This window comes from Hyla sarda, chromosome 7 (assembly GCF_029499605.1).
Source record: "Hyla sarda isolate aHylSar1 chromosome 7, aHylSar1.hap1, whole genome shotgun sequence".
Taxonomy (NCBI): Eukaryota; Metazoa; Chordata; class Amphibia; order Anura; family Hylidae; genus Hyla; species Hyla sarda.
In genome coordinates, this window is record NC_079195.1 from 1,622,571 (window position 1) to 1,645,731 (window position 23,161).

General features: G+C 44.6%; 1 protein-coding gene and 3 non-coding genes across 5 annotated transcripts in view; 1 reads left to right on the top strand and 3 right to left on the bottom strand.

Moving 5' to 3' along the window:
* LOC130282606 (oocyte zinc finger protein XlCOF8.4-like) overlaps nucleotides 1-23,161 on the top strand; it is a 58,184-nt gene that overhangs the window by 13,613 nt on the left and 21,410 nt on the right. Inside the window, exons 1-2 of one of the 2 annotated variants that reach the window (XM_056531010.1) lie at nucleotides 20,136-20,308; nucleotides 20,547-20,578. The gene's annotated coding sequence lies outside the window, so the exon portion shown is untranslated. Of the gene's footprint in view, nucleotides 1-20,135; nucleotides 20,309-20,546; nucleotides 20,579-23,161 lie in introns of those variants that run through there. The other variant, XM_056531009.1, reaches the window with a different exon arrangement.
* Nucleotides 7,903-7,975, bottom strand: TRNAT-UGU (transfer RNA threonine (anticodon UGU)). The gene has a single exon. It is a non-coding gene; the product is annotated as a tRNA-Thr (tRNA).
* Nucleotides 12,530-12,602, bottom strand: TRNAT-UGU (transfer RNA threonine (anticodon UGU)). The gene has a single exon. It is a non-coding gene; the product is annotated as a tRNA-Thr (tRNA).
* Nucleotides 16,198-16,270, bottom strand: TRNAT-UGU (transfer RNA threonine (anticodon UGU)). The gene has a single exon. It is a non-coding gene; the product is annotated as a tRNA-Thr (tRNA).

Here is a 23,161-nt window from a genome sequence, read left to right on the forward strand (position 1 = left end):
TATATATATATATATACACACACAGAGGGAATAAACATGTGTATAGCAGAACCTGTGTTACTGCAATATATATATATACAGAGGAGAGGAGATCTATATATATATATATATATACAGAGGAGAGGAGATCTATCTATATATATACACAGAGGAGAGGAGATCTATCTATATATATATATATATATATATATATATATATATATATACACAAAGGGAATAAACATGTGTATAGCAAAACCTGTGTTACTGCAATATATATATATACAGAGGAGAGGAGATCTATATATATATTCAGAGGAGAGGAGATCTATATATATATATATATATATATACACAGAGGAGAGGAGATCTATATATATATATATATATATATATACACAGAGGAGAGGAGATCTATATATATACACAGAGGAGAGGAGATCTATATATATATATATATATATATATACACACACACAGAGGGAATAAACATGTGTATAGCAGAACCTGTGTTACTGCAATATATATATATACAGAGGAGAGGAGATCTATATATATATATATATATATACAGAGGAGAGGAGATCTATCTATATATATACACAGAGGAGAGGAGATATATATATATATACACAAAGGGAATAAACATGTGTATAGCAAAACCTGTGTTACTGCAATATATATATATATATATATACAGAGGAGAGGAGATCTATATATATATATATATATATATATACAGAGGAGAGGAGATCTATCTATATATATACACAGAGGAGAGGAGATCTATATATATATATATATATATATATATATATATATATATATATATATATATATACACAAAGGGAATAAACATGTGTATAGCAAAACCTGTGTTACTGCAATATATATATATACAGAGGAGAGGAGATCTATATATATATACAGAGGAGAGGAGATCTATATATATACAGAGGAGAGGAGATCTATATATATATATATATATATATATATATATACAGAGGAGAGGAGATCTATATATATATATACAGAGGAGAGGAGATCTATATATATATATATATATACAGAGGAGAGGAGATCTATATATATATATATATATATATACACAGAGGAGAGAAGATCTATATATATACACAGAGGAGAGGAGATATATACATATATATATACACACAGAGGGAATAAACATGTGTATAGCAGAACCTGTGTTACTGCAATATATATATATACAGAGGAGAGGAGATCTATATATATATATATACACACAAAGGGAATAAACATGTGTATAGCAAAACCTGTGTAACTGCAATATATATATATATATATATATATATATATATATATACACACACAGAGGAGATCTATATATATATATATATACACAGAGGAGAGGAGATCTATATATATACACAGAGGAGAGGAGATCTATATATATATATATATATATATATACACACACAGAGGAGAGGAGATCTATATATATATATATATATATATATATATATATATATATACACAGAGGAGAGGAGATCTATATATATATATACACAAAGGGAATAAACATGTGTATAGCAAAACCTGTGTAACTGCAATATATATATATACAGAGGAGAGGAGATATATATATATACAGAGGAGAGGAGATCTATATATATATATATATATACAGAGGAGAGGAGATCTATATATATATACACACAAAGGGAATAAACATGTGTATAGCAAAACCTGTGTTACTGCAATATATATATATATATATATATACAGAGGAGAGGAGATCTATATATATATACAGAGGAGAGGATATCAATATATATATACAGAGGAGAGGAGATCTATATATATATATATATATATATATATACAGAGGAGAGGAGATCTATATATATATATATATATATATATATATATACACAGAGGAGAGGAGATCTATATATATATACACAAAGGGAATAAACATGTGTATAGCAAAACCTGTGTAACTGCAATATATATATATATATATATATATATATATACACAGAGGAGATCTATATATATATATACACAGAGGAGAGGAGATCTATATATATACACAGAGGAGAGGAGATCTATATATATATATATACACAAAGGGAATAAACATGTGTATAGCAAAACCTGTGTAACTGCAATATATATATATATATATATATATATATATATATACACAGAGGAGAGGAGATCTATATATATATATATACAGAGGAGAGGAGATCTATATATATATATATATATATATATATACAGAGGAGAGGAGATCTATATATATATATATATATATATATATATATACACACAGAGGAGAGGAGATCTATATATATACACAAAGGGAATAAACATGTGTATAGCAAAACCTGTGTTACTGCAATATATATATATACAGAGGAGAGGAGATCTATATATATATATATATACAGAGGAGAGGAGATCTATATATATATATATACACACACACAAAGGGAATAAACCTGTGTTACTGCAATCCTTTCCTGTGAGGAATACTTCATTATATAGAAACATTTCAGGGGTGGGAAGGCTGAGCTCCTCTTGTTTTCTCTATCTACATGGTAGGGGGAGGCTGAGCTCTTTTTGTCTTCTCTATGTACAGGGAGGGAGAGACTGAGCTCCTGATGTCTTTATCTACAGAGAGGGGGAGGCTGGGCTCTTATTTTCTTCTCTATCTACAGGAGCTCTTATTGTCTTTAGCTTTATTTCACTGTAATGCTGTACAGATCACTTTACAGCAGCCTCCTCATTATTATCACAGGCACTTAGCGGCCAAAATGAAAATGTCAAAATATAGATATTAAAATGGGAATAAAACACCAAAAATTCTTAGGAAACTTAATTTCAGCAATAATTTGCGTTACTTAGATCAGAATTAAATTATAACTCAACTTTTTGGGATTTTGCACCATAACAAAGTCTAGAAACTCCGGATAAAACTGTTTGATGTCTCTTCAGCTGCGGCCCAGCGGCGGACAGGGGGAGGGTCCAAGATGTTCATGGGCGGGGTTTAGGGTCCCAGTAGAGCTGAAGGACACTGAGCAAAAGCAAAATTCTCCGATTCTTTGACTTTCTTTATTGGAAAATTTAACAATGGGTGATCACATGACCTGCAGGAAGACGTCAGCCTTGGATGATCACATGACCTGCAGGAGGACGTTGGCCTTGGATGATCACATGACCTGCAGGAAGACGTCAGCCTTGGATGATCACATGACCTGCAGGAGGACGTTGGCCTTGGATGATCACATGACCTGCAGGAAGACGTCAGCCTTGGATGATCACATGTCCTGCAGGAGGGCGTCGGCCTTGGATGATCACATGTCCTGCAGGAAGACATCGGCCTTGGATGATCACATGACCTTCAGGGAAGACGTCAGCCTTGATTGATTACATGACCTGCAGGAAGACATTGGCCTTGGATGATCACATGACCTGCAGGAGGGCGTTGGCCTTGGATGATCACATGTCCTGCAGGAGGGCGTCGGCCTTGGATGATCACATGACCTGCAGGAAGACGTCAGCCTTGATTGATTACATGACCTGCAGGAAGACGTTGGCCTTGGATGATCACATGACCTGCAGGAGGGCGTCGGCCATGGATGATCACATGTCCTACAGGAGGGCATCGGCCATGGATGATCACATGTCCTACAGGAGGGCATCGGCCATGGATGATCACATGTCCTACAGGAGGGCATCGGCCATGGATGATCACATGTCCTACAGGAGGGCATCGGCCATGGATGATCACATGTCCTACAGAAGGGCGTAGGCCATGGATGATCACATGTCCTACAGGAGGGCATCGGCCATGGATGATCACATGTCCTACAGAAGGGCGTAGGCCTTGGATGATCACATGTCCTGCAGGAGGGCGTCGGCCTTGGATGATCACATGTCCTACAGGAGGGTGTCGGCCTTGGATGATCACATGTCCTGCAGGAGGGTGTCGGCCTTGGATGATCACATGTCCTGCAGGAGGGCGTAGGCCTTGGATGATCACATGACCTGCAGGTAGATGTCGGCCTTGGATGATCGAGATAAGGGGGGCTCTACCATCCAATTATAAACACGGGTACTGCTACAGTGGAAAAACTGGACAACCTCTAAAGAATAGATTACCACTGCGAAGAGTGCACACCACAATATTAGTGCATAAATACAAATACTTTATTCCAACAAACATATGCAGTATACCTTGTGATGTCTCGCTCTTGCAGACAGGTGCGGTTGCAGTATAGAGGCACGGAAACAAGACTTTTCAAATCAAAGTTCAGTGTTATTCACACTTGGCAAACAGTCTTTAAAAGCAGAACCAAGAAAAACGTAACAGAAGTCCACCTATTCCTTAGGCGTGTGTTCACACCTGAGTCCATGCCATGCGGCATCAAGCAAGTCTTTTCCAGGCCTCCAGGCAGACTGCTCACCAGATTCCAACCTTGGAGCAAACGCAGGGAAGTCTCCACATTCAGCTCTCTCTGGCAGTGTGAACTGCAACTAGCAAATCCCCCTCAGCTGGTGGAGCAGGCTGCCTTTAAGGCCAACAAAAGGCGACCTGGATTGTGGGGAATGGCCCCCACCCTACACTTGGTCATTCCCAGTAAGAGCCGTCCCGGATTGGCCTTCCAGCCATACTATGGCCACAGTATCAGTCTGCACCGCAGCACAGACACCGAATAATACCGGCTCTTACTTCACCAAGGCCAGGAGCCTCGGGGACACATATCACCCATCACCCACCATACCCTTCACCTTCTCACAATATACAGCGGTCCCTCAACATACGATGGTAATCCGTTCCAAATGGACCATCGTTTGTTGAAACCATCGTATGTTGAGGGATCGGTGCAATGTAAAGTATAGGACAGTGGTCTACAACCTGCGGACCTCCAGATGTTGAAAAACTACAACACCCAGCATGCCCGGACAGCCAACGGCTGTCCGGGCATGCTGGGAGTTGTAGTTTTACAACATCTTGAGGTCCGCAGGTTGTAGACCACCGTTATTGGAGGTTATACTCGCGTGTCCCCGCCACTCTGGACCGTCACCGCTCGTCACCGCTGCCCTGGATGTCGCCTTCCATCGCTGTCGCCGTGTCCCCGTGGTGTCCCCGACGCACTGGCAAGGCCTCTGCTTCCCCGGCATCCTCGCTCTCCGTCGCCGCCATCACATCGCTACGCACGCCGCTCCTATTGGATGACGGGACAGCGTGCGCAGCGACGTGATGATGACGATGGAGAGCGCCAACGATGCAGGGGATCCCGAAGAGGATGCGCCGGAGCCCCGAGGACAGGTAAGTGATCGTCACCGGACCAAACGGGGCACCGTAAACGGCTATCCGGTATCAGCTGAAGCAGTCAGGATAGCCGTTTATGCGATGGCCCCGACATACAAAAGCATTGTATGTTAATGCTGCCTCTGAGAGTGATCGTATGCTGAAATGATTGTATGTCGGGGCCATCGTAGGTCGGGGGCCACTGTATATATATGGTATGGCAGGGCCATCGTAGGTCAGGGGGGTCACTGTATATTATATATGGTATGGCGGGGCCATCGTAGGTCGGGGGGGTCACTGTATATTATATATGGTATGGCGGGGCCATCGTAGGTCGGGGGCCACTGTATATATATGGTATGTCGGGGCCATCGTAGGTCGGGGGGTCACTGTATATATATGGTATGGCGGGGCCATCGTAGGTCGGGGGGTCACTGCATATTATATATGGTATGGCGGGGCCATCATAGGTCGGGGGTCACTGTATATATGGTATGGCGGGGCCATCGTAGGTCGGGGGGGTCACTGTATATATATGGTATGTCGGGGCCATCGTAGGTCGGGGGGTCACTGTATATATGGTAAGGCGGGGCCATCGTAGGTCGGGGGGTCACTGTATATTATATAGGAAAATTCGGGTAGAATTATAGGGTATGTCGGGGCCATCGTAGGTCAGGGGGTCACTGTATATATATATATGGTATGTTGGGGCCATCGTAGGTCGGGGGGGTCACTGTATATTATATATGGTATGTCGGGGCCATCGTAGGTCAGGGGGTCACTGTATATTATATATGGTATGGCGGGGCCATCGTAGGTCGGGGGGTCACTGTATATATATGGTATGGCGGGGCCATCGTAGGTCAGGGGGTCACTGTAAATATATGGTATGTTGGGGCCATCGTAGGTCAGGGGGGTCACTGTATATTATATATGATATGGCGGGGCCATCGTAGGTCAGGGGGTCACTGTATATTATATATGGTATGGCGGGGCCATCGTAGGTCGGGGGGTCACTGTATATTATATATGGTATGGCGGGGCCATCGTAGGTAGGGGGGGTCACTGTATATATATGGTATGGCGGGGCCATCGTAGGTCAGGGGGTCACTATATATATGGTATGTTGGGGCCATCGTAGGTCAGGGGATCACTGTATATATATGGTATGTTGGGGCCATCGTAGGTCGGGGGGTCACTGTATATTATATATGGTATGGCGGGGCCATCGTAGGTCGGGGGGTCACTGTATATTATATATGGTATGGCGGGGCCATCGTAGGTCGGGGGGTCACTGTATATATATGGTATGGCGGGGCCATCGTAGGTCAGGGGGTCACTGTATATATATGGTATGTTGGGGCCATCGTAGGTCAGGGGGGTCACTGTATATTATATATGATATGGCGGGGCCATCGTAGGTCAGGGGGTCACTGTATATTATATATGGTATGGCAGAGCCATCGTAGGTCAGGGGGTCACTGTTTATATATGGTATGTTGGGGCCATCGTAGGTCAGGGGGGTCACTGTATATTATATATGCTATGGCGGGGCCATCGTAGGTCAGGGGGTCACTGTATATATATATGGTATGTCGGGGCCATCGTAGGTCGGGGGGTCACTGTATATTATATATGGTATGTTGGGACCATCGTAGGTCAGGGGGGTCACTGTATATTATATATGGTATGGCGGGGCCATCGTAGGTCGGGGGGTCACTGTATATTATATATGGTATGTCGGGGCCATCGTAGGTCAGGGGGTCACTGTATATATATGGTATGGCGGGGCCATCGTAGGTCGGGGGGTCACTGTATATATATGGTATGTCGGGGCCATCGTAGGTCGGGGGGGGGTCACTGTATATATATAGGTCGGGGGGTCACTGTATATATATATGGTATGTTGGGGCCATCGTAGGTCGGGGGTCACTGTGTATATATGGTATGGCGGGGCCATCGTAGGTCGGGGGTCACTGTGTATATATGGTATGGCGGGGCCATCGTAGGTCAGGGGGTCACTGTATATATATAGGTCGGGGGGTCACTGTATATATATATGGTATGGCGGGGCCATCGTAGGTCGGGGGGTCACTGTAAATATATGGTATGGTGGGGCCATCGTAGGTCGGGGGTCACTGTGTATATATGGTATGGCGGGGCCATCGTAGGTCAGGGGGTCACTGTATATATATGGTATAGCGGGGCCATCGTAGGTCGGGGGGTCACTGTATATATATGGTATGTCGGGGCCATCGTAGGTCGGGGGGGGTCACTGTATATATATGGTATGGCGGGGCCATCGTAGGTCAGGGGGGTCACTGTATATTATATATTGTATGTCGGGGCCATCGTAGGTCGGGGGGTCACAGTGTATGTGTATACATATAGATATATTTTTATATATAAAATGTTGTTTTTACCCCTTATAGTCGTCTGCTCCTTATCCGCCCCATCTTGTCGAGAGATTTCTAAAAATAACACCACAGCAAGTGCTACGTGTATTCTGTATAGTCTGTTTTTATTATCCCAGCTGTGTAAACATTACATGATGTAATATTACCGCAATATACAAGCAGTGTAATAATACTACTACATTATAACTAAAAACTCAGACCAGGCCCCAGCGAGAATTGAACTCGCGACCCCTGGTTTACAAGACCAGTGCTCTAACCACTGAGCTATGGAGCCTCAGGTATCAGATCCAGAAAAAAACTGTCAGTCGACACCTACTGTCTGTACCTGGTAATGCAGGCGATGGTAACAACTACACCAGCAGCAATGAAGAGATGTGTCCCAGACAACGCCCAGCGGGAGCCGCCCGTCCAGTGTGAACAGTGTCGTAAAACATTGTATTGTGGAAAAAGACGGGACGAGAAAAAGTAGATTTAACACGAGTGTCCGTCCTAATATGAACAACACTGACCTCAAATAACCACCTCAGACCTCAAATAACCACCTCAGACCTCATATAACCTCCTCAGACCTCAAATAACCACCTCAGACCTCATATAACCTCCTCAGACCTCAAATAACTGTATATTATATATGGTATGGCGGGGCCATCGTAGGTCTGGGGGTCACTGTATATTATATATGGTATGGCGGGGCCATCGTAGGTCTGGGGGTCACTGTATATTATATATGGTATGGCGGGGCCATCGTAGGTCTGGGGGTCACTGTATATTATATATGGTATGGCGGGGCCATCGTAGGTCTGGGGGTCACTGTATATTATATATGGTATGGCGGGGCCATCGTAGGTCGGGGGGTCACTGTATATTATATATGGTATGGCGGGGCCATCGTAGGTCAGGGGGGTCACTGTATATATATGGTATGTTGGGGCCATCGTAGGTCGGGGGGGTCACTGTATATTATATATGGTATGGCGGGGCCATCGTAGGTCGGGGGGTCACTGTGTGTGTATATATGGTATGGCGGGGCCATTGTAGGTCGGGGGGGTCACTGTATATTATATATGGTATGTCGGAGCCATTGTAGGTCGGGGGGTCACTGTATATTATATATGGTATGTCGGGGCCATCGTAGGTCGGGGGTCACTGTATATATATGGTATGGCGGGGCCATCGTAGGTCGGGGGGGTCACTGTATATTATATATGATATGTCGGGGCCATCGTAGGTCGGGGGTCACTGAATATTATATTTGGTATGTCGGGGCCATCGTAGGTCGGGGGGGTCACTGTATATATGGTATATTGGGACCATCGTAGGTCGGGGGTCACTCTGTATATATGGTATGGCGGGGCCATCGTAGGTCGGGGGGTCACTGTATATATATATGGTATGGCGGGGCCATCGTAGGTCAGGGGGTCACTGTATATATATGGTATGGCGGGGCCATCGTAGGTCGGGGGGTCACTGTATATTATATATGGTATGGCGGGGCCATCGTAGGTCGGGGGGGTCACTGTATATTATATATGGTATGGCGGGGCCATCGTAGGTCGGGGGGGTCACTGTGTGTGTATATATGGTATGGCGGGGCCATCGTAGGTCGGGAGGTCACTGTATATTATATATGGTATGGCGGGGCCATTGTAGGTCGGGGGGGTCACTGTATATTATATATGGTATGGCGGGGCCATCGTAGGTCAGGGGGGTCACTGTATATTATATATGGTATGGCGGGGCCATCGTAGGTCAGCGGGTCACTGTATATATATGGTATGTTGGGGCCATCATAGGTCTGGGGGTCACTGTATATTATATATGGTATGGCGGGGCCATCGTAGGTCTGGGGGTCACTGTATATTATATATGGTATGGCGGGGCCATCGTAGGTCTGGGGGTCACTGTATATTATATATGGTATGGCGGGGCCATCGTAGGTCGGGGGGTCACTGTATATTATATATGGTATGGCGGGGCCATCGTAGGTCAGGGGGGTCACTGTATATATATGGTATGTTGGGGCCATCGTAGGTCGGGGGGGTCACTGTATATTATATATGGTATGGCGGGGCCATCGTAGGTCGGGGGGTCACTGTGTGTGTATATATGGTATGGCGGGGCCATTGTAGGTCGGGGGGGTCACTGTATATTATATATGGTATGTCGGAGCCATTGTAGGTCGGGGGGTCACTGTATATTATATATGGTATGTCGGGGCCATCGTAGGTCGGGGGTCACTGTATATATATGGTATGGCGGGGCCATCGTAGGTCGGGGGGGTCACTGTATATTATATATGATATGTCGGGGCCATCGTAGGTCGGGGGTCACTGAATATTATATTTGGTATGTCGGGGCCATCGTAGGTCGGGGGGGTCACTGTATATATGGTATATTGGGACCATCGTAGGTCGGGGGTCACTCTGTATATATGGTATGGCGGGGCCATCGTAGGTCGGGGGGTCACTGTATATATATATGGTATGGCGGGGCCATCGTAGGTCAGGGGGTCACTGTATATATATGGTATGGCGGGGCCATCGTAGGTCGGGGGGTCACTGTATATTATATATGGTATGGCGGGGCCATCGTAGGTCGGGGGGGTCACTGTATATTATATATGGTATGGCGGGGCCATCGTAGGTCGGGGGGGTCACTGTGTGTGTATATATGGTATGGCGGGGCCATTGTAGGTCGGGGGGGTCACTGTATATTATATATGGTATGGCGGGGCCATCGTAGGTCAGGGGGTTCACTGTATATTATATATGGTATGGCGGGGCCATCGTAGGTCAGCGGGTCACTGTATATATATGGTATGTTGGGGCCATCATAGGTCTGGGGGTCACTGTATATTATATATGGTATGGCGGGGCCATCGTAGGTCTGGGGGTCACTGTATATTATATATGGTATGGCGGGGCCATCGTAGGTCTGGGGGTCACTGTATATTATATATGGTATGGCGGGGCCATCGTAGGTCGGGGGGTCACTGTATATTATATATGGTATGGCGGGGCCATCGTAGGTCAGGGGGGTCACTATATATATGGTATGTTGGGGCCATCGTAGGTTGGGGGGGTCACTGTATATTATATATGGTATGGCGGGGCCATCGTAGGTCGGGGGGTCACTGTGTGTGTATATATGGTATGGCGGGGCCATTGTAGGTCGGGGGGGTCACTGTATATTATATATGGTATGTTGGAGCCATTGTAGGTCGGGGGGTCACTGTATATTATATATGGTATGTCGGGGCCATCGTAGGTCGGGGGTCACTGTATATATATGGTATGGCGGGGCCATCGTAGGTCGGGGGGGTCACTGTATATTATATATGATATGTCGGGGCCATCGTAGGTCGGGGGTCACTGAATATTATATATGGTATGTCGGGGCCATCGTAGGTCGGGGGGGTCACTGTATATATGGTATATTGGGACCATCGTAGGTCGGGGGTCACTCTGTATATATGGTATGGCGGGGCCATCGTAGGTCGGGGGGTCACTGTATATATATATGGTATGGCGGGGCCATCGTAGGTCAGGGGGTCACTGTATATATATGGTATGGCGGGGCCATCGTAGGTCGGGGGGTCACTGTATATTATATATGGTATGGCGGGGCCATCGTAGGTCGGGGGGGTCACTGTATATTATATATGGTATGGCGGGGCCATCGTAGGTCGGGGGGGTCACTGTGTGTGTATATATGGTATGGCGGGGCCATTGTAGGTCGGGGGGGTCACTGTATATTATATATGGTATGTCGGAGCCATTGTAGGTCGGGGGGTCACTGTATATTATATATGGTATGTCGGGGCCATCGTAGGTCGGGGGTCACTGTATATATATGGTATGGCGGGGCCATCGTAGGTCGGGGGGGTCACTGTATATTATATATGGTATGTCGGGGCCATCGTAGGTCGGGGGTCACTGTATATTATATATGGTATGGCGGGGCCATCGTAGGTCGGGGGGGTCACTGTATATATGGTATGTTGGGGCCATCGTAGGTCGGGGGTCACTCTGTATATATGGTATGGCGGGGCCATCGTAGGTCGGGGGGTCACTGTATATATATATATGGTATGGCGGGGCCATCGTAGGTCAGGGGGTCACTGTATATATATGGTATGGCGGGGCCATCGTAGGTCGGGGGGTCACTGTATATTATATATGGTATGGCGGGGCCATCGTAGGTCGGGGGGTCACTGTATATATATGGTATGTCGGGGCCATCGTAGGTCGGGGGGTCACTGTATATATATGGTATGTCGGGGCCATCGTAGGTCAGTGGGTCACTGTATATATATGGTATGTCGGGGCCATCGTAGGTCGAGGGGTCACTGTATATTATATATGGTATGTCGGGGCCATCGTAGGTTGGGGAGGTCACTGTATATTATATATGGTATGTCGGGGCCATCGTAGGTCAGGGGGTCACTGTATATATATGGTATGTCGGGGCCATCGTAGGTCGGGGAGGTCACTGTATATTATATATGGTATGGCGGGGCCATCGTAGGTCGGGGGGTCACTGTATATTATATATGGTATGGCGGGGCCATCGTAGGTCAGGGGGTCACTGTATATATATATATATATATATATATATAAAATGTTGTTTTTACCCCTTATAGTCGTCTGCTCCTTATCCGCCCCATCTTGTCGAGAGATTTCTAAAAATAACACCACAGCAAGTGCTACGTGTATTCTGTATAGTCTGTTTTTATTATCCCAGCTGTGTAAACATTACATGATGTAATATTACCGCAATATACAAGCAGTGTAATAATACTACTACATTATAACTAAAAACTCAGCCCAGGCCCCAGCGAGAATTGAACTCGCGACCCCTGGTTTACAAGACCAGTGCTCTAACCACTGAGCTATGGAGCCTCAGGTACCAGTTCTTGAAAAAAACAGTTAGTCGACACCCACTGTCTGTACCTGGTAATGCAGGCGATGGTAACAACTACACCAGCAGCAATGAAGAGATGTGTCCCAGACAACACCCAGCGGGAGCCGCCCGTCCAGTGTGAACAGTGTCGTAAAACATTGTATTGTGGAAAAAGACGGGACGAGAAAAAGTAGATTTAACACGAGTGTCCGTCCTAATATGAACAACACTGACCTCAAATAACCACCTCAGACCTCAAATAACCACCTCAGACCTCAAATAACCACCTCAGACCTCATATAACCTCCTCAGACCTCAAATAACCTCCTCAGACCTCAAATAACCACCTCAGACCTCAAATAACCACCTCAGACCTCATATAACCTCCTCAGACCTCAAATAACCTCCTCAGACCTCATATAACCTCCTCAGACCTCAAATAATCTCAGACCTCATATAACCTCCTCAGACCTCATATAACCTCCGCAGACCTCATATAACCTCCTCAGACCTCAAATAACCACCTCAGACCTCATATAACCTCCTCAGACCTCAAATAACCACCTCAGACCTCAAATAACCACCTCAGACCTCATATAACCTCCTCAGACCTCAAATAACCACCTCAGACCTCAAATAACCTCCTCAGACCTCAAATAACCTCCTCAGACCTCATATAACCTCCTCAGACCTCAAATAATCTCAGACCTCATATAACCTCCTCAGACCTCATATAACCTCCGCAGACCTCATATAACCTCCGCAGACCTCATATAACCTCCTCAGACCTCAAATAATCTCAGACCTCAAATAACCTCCTCAGACCTCATATAACCTCCTCAGACCTCAAATAACCTCCTCAGACATCATATAATCTCCTCAGACCTCATATAACCTCCTCAGACCTCATATAACCTCCTCAGACCTCAAACAACCTCCTCAGACCTCAAATAACCTCCTCAGACATCATATAATCTCCTCAGACCTCATATAATCTCCTCAGACCTCATATAACCTCCTCAGACCTCAAATAACCTCCTCAGACCTCAAATAACCTCCTCAGACCTCAAATAATCTCCTCAGACCTCAAATAACCTCAGACCTCATATAACCTCCTCAGACCTCAAATAACCTCCGCAGACCTCACATAACCTCCTCAGACCTCATATAACCTCCTCAGACCTCATATAACCTCCTCAGACCTCAAATAACCTCCTCAGACCTCAAATAACCTCCTCAGACCTCATATAACCTCCTCAGACCTCAAATAATCTCAGACCTCATATACTCTCCTCAGACCTCATATAACCTCCGCAGACCTCACATAACCTCCTCAGACCTCAAATAACCTCCTCAGACCTCATATAACCACCTCAGACCTCAAATAACCACCTCAGACCTCAAATAACCTCCTCAGACCTCAAATAACCTCCTCAGACCTCATATAACCTCCTCAGACCTCATATAACCTCAGACCTCAAATAACCTCCTCAGACATCATATAACCTCCTCAGACCTCAAATAACCTCCTCAGACCTCATATAACCTCCTCAGACCTCAAATAACCTCCTCAGACCTCAAATAACCTCCTCAGACCTCAAATAACCTCCTCAGACCTCAAATAATCTCCTCAGACCTCAAATAACCTCCTCAGACCTCATATAACCTCCTCAGACCTCATATAACCTCCTCAGACCTCAAATAATCTCAGACCTCATATACTCTCCTCAGACCTCATATAACCTCCGCAGACCTCATATAACCTCCGCAGACCTCACATAACCTCCTCAGACCTCAAATAACCTCCTCAGACCTCATATAACCACCTCAGACCTCAAATAACCACCTCAGACCTCAAATAACCTCCTCAGACCTCAAATAACCTCCTCAGACCTCATATAACCTCCTCAGACCTCATATAACCTCCTCAGACCTCAAATAACCACCTCAGACCTCAAATAACCTCCTCAGACCTCAAATAACCTCCTCAGACCTCATATAACCTCCTCAGACCTCATATAACCTCCTCAGACCTCAAATAACCTCCTCAGACCTCATATAACCTCCTCAGACCTCATATAACCTCCTCAGACCTCAAACAACCTCCTCAGACCTCATATAACCTCCTCAGACCTCAAATAACCTCCTCAGACCTCATATAACCTCCTCAGACCTCATATAACCTCCTCAGACCTCATATAACCTCCTCAGACCTCAAATAACCTCCTCAGACCTCATATAACCTCCTCAGACCTCAAATAACCTCCTCAGACCTCATATAACCTCCTCAGACCTCATATAACCTCCTCAGACCTCAAACAACCTCCTCAGACCTCATATAACCTCCTCAGACCTCAAACAACCTCCTCAGACCTCAAATAACCTCCTCGGACCTCAAATAACCACCTTGGACCTCTGCTTCCCCGGCATCCTCGCTCTCCGTCACCGCCATCACGTCGCTACGCACGCCGCTCCTATTGGATGACAGGACGGCGTGCGCAGCGACGTGATGATGACGATGAAGAGCGCCGACGATGCAGGGGATGCCGAATAGGACGTGCCAGAGCCCCGAGGACAGGTAAGTGATCGTCACCGGACTACACGGGGCATCGTAAACGGCTATCCGGTGTCAGCTGAAGCAGTCAGGATAGCCGTTTATGCGATGGCCCCGACATACAAAACCATCGTATGTTAATGCTGCCTCTGAGAGTGATCGTATGCTGAAATGATCGTATATCGGGGCCATCGTATGTCGGGGGTCACTGTATATATATGGTATGTTGGGGGCCATCGTAGGTCAGGGGGGTCACTGTATATTATATATGGTATGGCGGGGCCATCGTAGGTCGGGGGGTCACTGCATATTATATATGGTATGGTGGGGCCATCGTAGGTTGGGGGTCACTGTATATATATGGTATGTTGGGGCCATCGTAGGTCAGGGGGTCACTGTATTCTATATATGGTATGGCGGGGCCATCGTAGGTCGGGGGGTCACTGTATATATATGGTATGTTGGGGCCATCGTAGGTCAGGGGGTCACTGTATATTATATATGGTATGGCGGGGCCATCGTAGGTCGGGGGGTCACTGTATATTATATATGGTATGGCGGGGCCATCGTAGGTCAGGGGGGGTCACTGTATATTATATATGGTATGGCGGGGCCATCGTAGGTCAGGGGGGGTCACTGTATATATATGGTATGTCGGGGCCATCATTGGTCTGGGGGTCACTGTATATTATATATGGTATGACGGGGCCATCGTAGGTCGGGGGGTCACTGTATATTATATATGGTATGTCGGGGCCATCGTAGGTCGGGGGGTCACTGTATATATATATATATATATATAGATATATATATATATATATAAAAAATGTTGTTTTTACCCCTTATAGTCGTCTGCTCCTTATCCACCTCATCTTGTCGAGAGATTTCTAAAAATAACACCACAGCAAGTGCTACGTGTATTCTGTATAGTCTGTGTTTGTTTTTATTATCCCAGCTGTGTAAACATTACATGATGTAATATTACCGCAATATACAAGCAGTGTAATAATACTACTACATTATAACTAAAAACTCAGCCCAGGCCCCAGCGAGAATTGAACTCGCGACCCCTGGTTTACAAGACCAGTGCTCTAACCACTGAGCTATGGAGCCTCAGGTACCAGTTCTTGAAAAAAACTTGACACCTACTGTCTGTACCTGGTAATGCAGGCGATGGTAACAACTACACCAGCAGCAATGAAGAGATGTGTCCCAGACAACGCCCAGCGGGAGCCGCCCCTCCAGTGTGAACAGTGTCGTAAAACATTGTATTGTGGAAAAAGACGGGACGAGAAAAAGTAGATTTAACACGAGTGTCCGTCCTAATATGAACAACACTGACCTCAAATAACCACCTCAGACCTCATATAACCTCCTCAGACCTCATATAACCTCCTCAGACCTCAAATAACCACCTCAGACCTCATATAACCACCTCAGACCTCAAATAACCACCTCAGACCTCAAATAACCACCTCAGACCTCATATAACCTCCTCAGACCTCATATAACCTCCTCAGACCTCAAATAAGCACCTCAGACCTCAAATAACCACCTCAGACCTCAAATAACCTCCTCAGACCTCAAATAACCTCCTCAGACCTCAAATAACCTCCTCAGACCTCATATAACCACCTCAGACCTCAAATAAGCACCTCAGACCTCAAATAACCACCTCAGACCTCAAATAACCTCCTCAGACCTCAAATAACCTCCTCAGACCTCATATAACCTCCTCAGACCTCATATAACCACCTCAGACCTCAAATAACCTCCTCAGACCTCATATAACCTCCTCAGACCTCAAATAACCTCCTCAGACCTCATATAACGTCCTCAGACCTCAAATAACCTCCTCAAACCTCAAATAACCTCCTCAGACCTCATATAACCTCCTCAGACCTCATATAACCTCCTCAGACCTCAAATAACCTCCTCAGACCTCATATAACCACCTCAGACCTCAAATAACCTCCTGAGACCTCAAATATCCACCTCAAACCTCAAATAACCTCCTCAGACCTCAAATAACCACCTCAGACCTCAAATAACCTCCTCAGACCTCAAATAACCTCCTCAGACCTCATATAACCTCCTCAGACCTCAAATAACCTCCTCAGACCTCAAATAACCTCCTCAGACCTCATATAACCACCTCAGACCTCAAATAAGCACCTCAGACCTCAAATAACCACCTCAGACCTCAAATAACCTCCTCAGACCTCAAATAACCTCCTCAGACCTCATATAACCTCCTCAGACCTCATATAACCACCTCAGACCTCAAATAACCTCCTCAGACCTCATATAACCTCCTCAGACATCAAATAACCTCCTCAGACCTCATATAACGTCCTCAGACCTCAAATAACCTCCTCAAACCTCAAATAACCTCCTCAGACCTCATATAACCTCCTCAGACCTCATATAACCTCCTCAGACCTCAAATAACCTCCTCAGACCTCATATAACCACCTCAGACCTCAAATAACCTCCTGAGACCTCAAATATCCACCTCAAACCTCAAATAACCTCCTCAGACCTCAAATAACCACCTCAGACCTCAAATAACCTCCTCAGACCTCAAATAACCACCTCAGACCTCAAATAACCTCCTCAGACCTCATATAACCTCCTCAGACCTCATATAACCTCCTCAGACCTCATATAACCTCATCAGACCTCATATAACCTCCTCAGACCTCAAATACCTGCCTTGGACCTCCTAACAACCTACAATGACCTCAAATAACCTTCTCAGACCTCCTAACAATCTACAATGACCTCAAATAACCTCCTCAGACCTCCTAACAACCTACTTTGACCTCAAATAACCTCCTCAGATCTCCTAACAACCTACAATGACCTCAAATAACCACCTCGGACCTCCTAACAACCTACAATGACCTCAAATAACCTCCTCGGACCTCCTAACAACCTACAATCACCTCAAATAACCTCCTCAGACCTCCTAACAACCTACAATCACCTCAAATAACCTCCTCGGACCTCCTAACAACCTACAATCACCTCAAATAACCTCCTCGGACCTCCTAACAACCTACAATGACCTCAAATAACCTCCTCGGACCTCCTAACAACCTACAATCACCTCAAATAACCTCCTCGGACCTCCTAACAACCTACAATGACCTCAAATAACCTCCTCAGATCTCCTAACAACCTACAATCACCTCAAATAACCACCTTGGACCTCCTAACAACCTACAATGACCTCAAATAACCTCCTCAGACCTCCTAACAACCTACAATGACCTCAAATAACCACCTCAGATCTCCTAACAACCTACAATGACCTCAAATAACCTCCTCAGACCTCCTAACAACCTACAATGACCTCAAATAACCACCTCAGACCTCCTAACAACCTACAATGACCTCAAATAACCTCCTCAGACCTCCTAACAACCTACAATGACCTCAAATAACCTCCTCAGACCTCCTAACAACCTACAATGACCTCAAATAACCACCTCGGACCTCCTAACAACCTACAATGACCTCAAATAACCACCTCAGATCTCCTAACAACCTACAATGACCTCAAATAACCTCCTCAGACCTCCTAACAACCTACAATGACCTCAAATAACCTCCTCGGACCTCCTAACAACCTACAATGACCTCAAATAACCTCCTCGGACCTCCTAACAACCTACAATGACCTCAAATAACCTCCTCAGACCTCTTAACAACCTACAATGACCTCAAATAACCTCCTCAGACCTCCTAACAACCTACAATGACCTCAAATAACCTCATGCTGTTCTGGGTTTTCATTTACACCATTTGGTACCAATATACCGTATTTTTCGCCGTATAAGACGCACTTTTTCTTCCCCAAAACTGGTGGTGGGGGGGAAGTTGGTGCGTCTTATACGGCAAATACACATTAAAACCAGTGGTCCCTGTGGCCATCAACAGCCGGGACCCGCGGCTAATACAGGATATAACCGATCGCGGTGATGCCCTGAATTAACCCTTCAGACGCGGCGATCAAAGCTGACCGCCGCTTCTGAAGCGAAAGTGACACTAACCCGGCTGCTCAGTCGGGCTGTTCGGGACCGCGGCGGTGAAATCACGGCGTCCCGAACAGCTTACAGGACACCGGGAGGGACCTTACCTGCCTCCTCGGTGTCTGCTCCGGGCCGGGATCCCCTGCATGGCGGCGCTTTCCTTCATCATCATCACGTCGTCGCGCACGCCGTCCCGTCATCCAATAGGAGCACCGTGCGTAGCGACGTGATAATGGCGACGGAGAGCATGGGAAGAAGACGTGCGGAGCGTCAGGGACGCGGCGACAGTGATGGAGCGACATCCAGGGCAACGGTGACGGGTCCGGAGCGGCGGGGACACGTGAGTATTACCTCCTATACCAGTGGTCTTCAACCTGCGGACCTCCAGATGTTGCAAAACTACAATTCCCAGCATGCCCGGACAGCCGTTGGCTGTCCGGGCATGCTGGGAGTTGTAGTTTTGCAACATCTGGAGGTCCGCAGGTTGAAGATCGCTGTTGGGTTCAGAATCTTTTTTTTTCAAGATTTTGGACCTTTAAAATAGGGCGCGTCTTATACGCCGGTGCGTCCTATAGGGCGAAAAATACGGCATTTAGTTTAAATATCTATAAAGTTTTCCCTTTTACATAAAATAGAGACCCTCCCCAGGTTTTCCCGCACTTACGGGGACTACTTTAATCAGATCTGGGTTACCCCATAGAATTGTGTAAAATGGTCGGAGATTTTATGCCTATTTTATCCTCTGCGGCATTACTAGTAATTGACCGTACACCATGGGCCATATATTGTGTTTTTTATTTCTCATTTTTTATGTGCAATTTCGGATCCTTCTTCAGTTCAGTAAAGGCCGCACCCTGAGGTACTGTGCGGTATTATGGCGCGGCTCTTTGTTGTCCATAACAACCAATCACCGAACACCTTTCATATTTCATGAACATTGTAGGAAATAAAATCAGCGCCATTATGACTGGTTGCTATTGACAACAAAGACAATTTTTCTTATAGCCAGTTTTATAAATGAGAGAGAGAGGTGCAGCAGGTGGCAGCCATGTTTCTGTAGCCCTGCACTTCCATCTCCCGACCACTAGAGGCAGCAATGTACAGGCCCAACACCGTGAGTTGTAGAAGAGAACAGAAAAGACGAAACCTCCATAACAGCAGGCGGGGGTGGAGGATCCCTCTGTGCTCTCCGGGAACGAGCGGCAGCCATTTTACTGAAGCCCTGTAGGAGGGACAGAGAGCAAACACACTCAGATGACAAAGATCACATGACTGAGATCATATGACACGCCCCAGAATCCTCTGCTCCAACTGACTGTTACTTCCTTGTGTTTTTTTTTCTCATATTACAGGAATAAAGGACTGAACTGGATGAAAAGAGAAGGTACGATAATGTAATATACTGTAGACTACAGCGAAATAACCGTAATATACTGTAGACTGTATCGTAATAACCGTAATATACTGTAGACTACAGCCTAATAACCGTAATATACTGTAGACTACAGCCTAATAACCGTAATATACTGTAGACTGTATCGTAATAACCGTAATATACTGTAGACTACAGCGAAATAACCGTAATATACTGTAGACTACAGCCTAATAACCGTAATATACTGTAGACTACAGCCTAATAACCGTAATATACTGTAGACTACAGCCTAATAACCGTAATATACTGTAGACTACAGCCTAATAACCGTAATATACTGTAGACTACAGCCTAATAACCGTAATATACTGTAGACTACAGCCTAATAACCGTAATATACTGTAGACTACAGCGAAATAACCGTAATATACTGTAGACTACAGCCTAATAACCGTAATATACTGTAGACTGTATCGTAATAACCGTAATATACTGTAGACTACAGCCTAATAACCGTAATATACTGTAGACTACAGCCTAATAACCGTAATATACTGTAGACTACAGCCTAATAACCGTAATATACTGTAGACTACAGCCTAATAACCGTAATATACTATAGACTACAGCCTAATAACCGTAATATACTGTAGACTGTATCATAATAACCGTAATATACTGTAGACTACAGCGAAATAACCGTAATATACTGTAGACTGTATCGTAATAACCGTAATATACTGTAGACTGTATCGTAATAACCGTAATATACTGTAGACTACAGCCTAATAACCGTAATATACTGTAGACTACAGCCTAATAACCGTAATATACTGTAGACTACAGCCTAATAACCGTAATATACTGTAGACTACAGCCTAATAACCGTAATATACTGTAGACTACAGCGAAATAACCGTAATATACTGTAGACTGTATCGTAATAACCGTAATATACTGTAGACTACAGCTTAATAACCGTAATATACTGTAGACTACAGCCTAATAACCGTAATATACTGTAGACTACAGCCTAATAACCGTAATATACTGTAGACTACAGCCTAATAACCGTAATATACTGTAGACTACAGCGTAATAACCGTAATATACTGTAGACTACAGCATAATAACCGTAATATACTGTAGACTACAGCCTAATAACCGTAATATACTGTAGACTACAGCCTAATAACCGTAATATACTGTAGACTACAGCGAAATAACCGTAATATACTGTAGACTACAGCCTAATAACCGTAATATACTGTAGACTGTATCGTAATAACCGTAATATACTGTAGACTACAGCCTAATAACCGTAATATACTGTAGACTACAGCCTAATAACCGTAATATACTGTAGACTACAGCGAAATAACCGTAATATACTGTAGACTACAGCGTAATAACCGTAATATACTGTAGACTGTATTGTAATAACCGTAATATACTGTAGACTACAGCCTAATAACCGTAATATACTGTAGACTACAGCCTAATAACCGTAATATACTGTAGACTACAGCCTAATAACCGTAATATACTGTAGACTACAGCCTAATAACCACAATATACTGTAGACTACAGCCTAATAACCGTAATATACTGTAGACTACAGCCTAATAACCGTAATATACTGTAGACTACAGCCTAATAATTGTAATATACTGTAGACTATAGCCTAATAACCGTAATATACTGTAGACTACAGCCTAATAACCGTAATATACTGTAGACTACAGCCTAATAACCGTAATATACTGTAGACTACAGCCTAATAACCGTAATATACTGTAGACTGTATCATAATAACCGTAATATACTGTACACTACAGCCTAATAACCGTAATATACTTCGACTGTATCGTAATAACCGTAATATACTGTAGACTACAGCCTAATAATTGTAATATACTGTAGACTATAGCCTAATAACCGTAATATACTGTAGACTACAGCCTAATAACCGTAATATACTGTAGACTACAGCCTAATAACCGTAATATACTATAGACTACAGCCTAATAACTGTAATATACTGTAGACTACAGCCTAATAACCGTAATATACTGTAGACTACAGCCTAATAACAGTAATATACTGTAGACTGTATCATAATAACCGTAATATACTGTAGACTACAGCCTAATAACCGTAATATACTGTAGACTACAGCCTAATAACCGTAATATACTGTAGACTACAGCCTAATAACCGAAATATACTGTAGACTGTATCGTAATAACCGTAATATACTGTAGACTACAGCCTAATAACCGTAATATACTGTAGACTACAGCCTAATAACCGTAATATACTGTAGACTACAGCCTAATAACCGTAATATACTGTAGACTACAGCCTAATAACCGTAATATACTGTAGACTACAGCCTAATAACCGTAATATACTGTAGACTGTATCGTAATAACCGTAATATACTGTAGACTACAGCGTAATAACCGTAATATACTGTAGACTGTATCGTAATAACTGTAATATACTGTAGACTGTATCGTAATAACCGTAATATACTGTAGACTACAGCGAAATAACCATAATATACTGTAGACTGTATCGTAATAACCG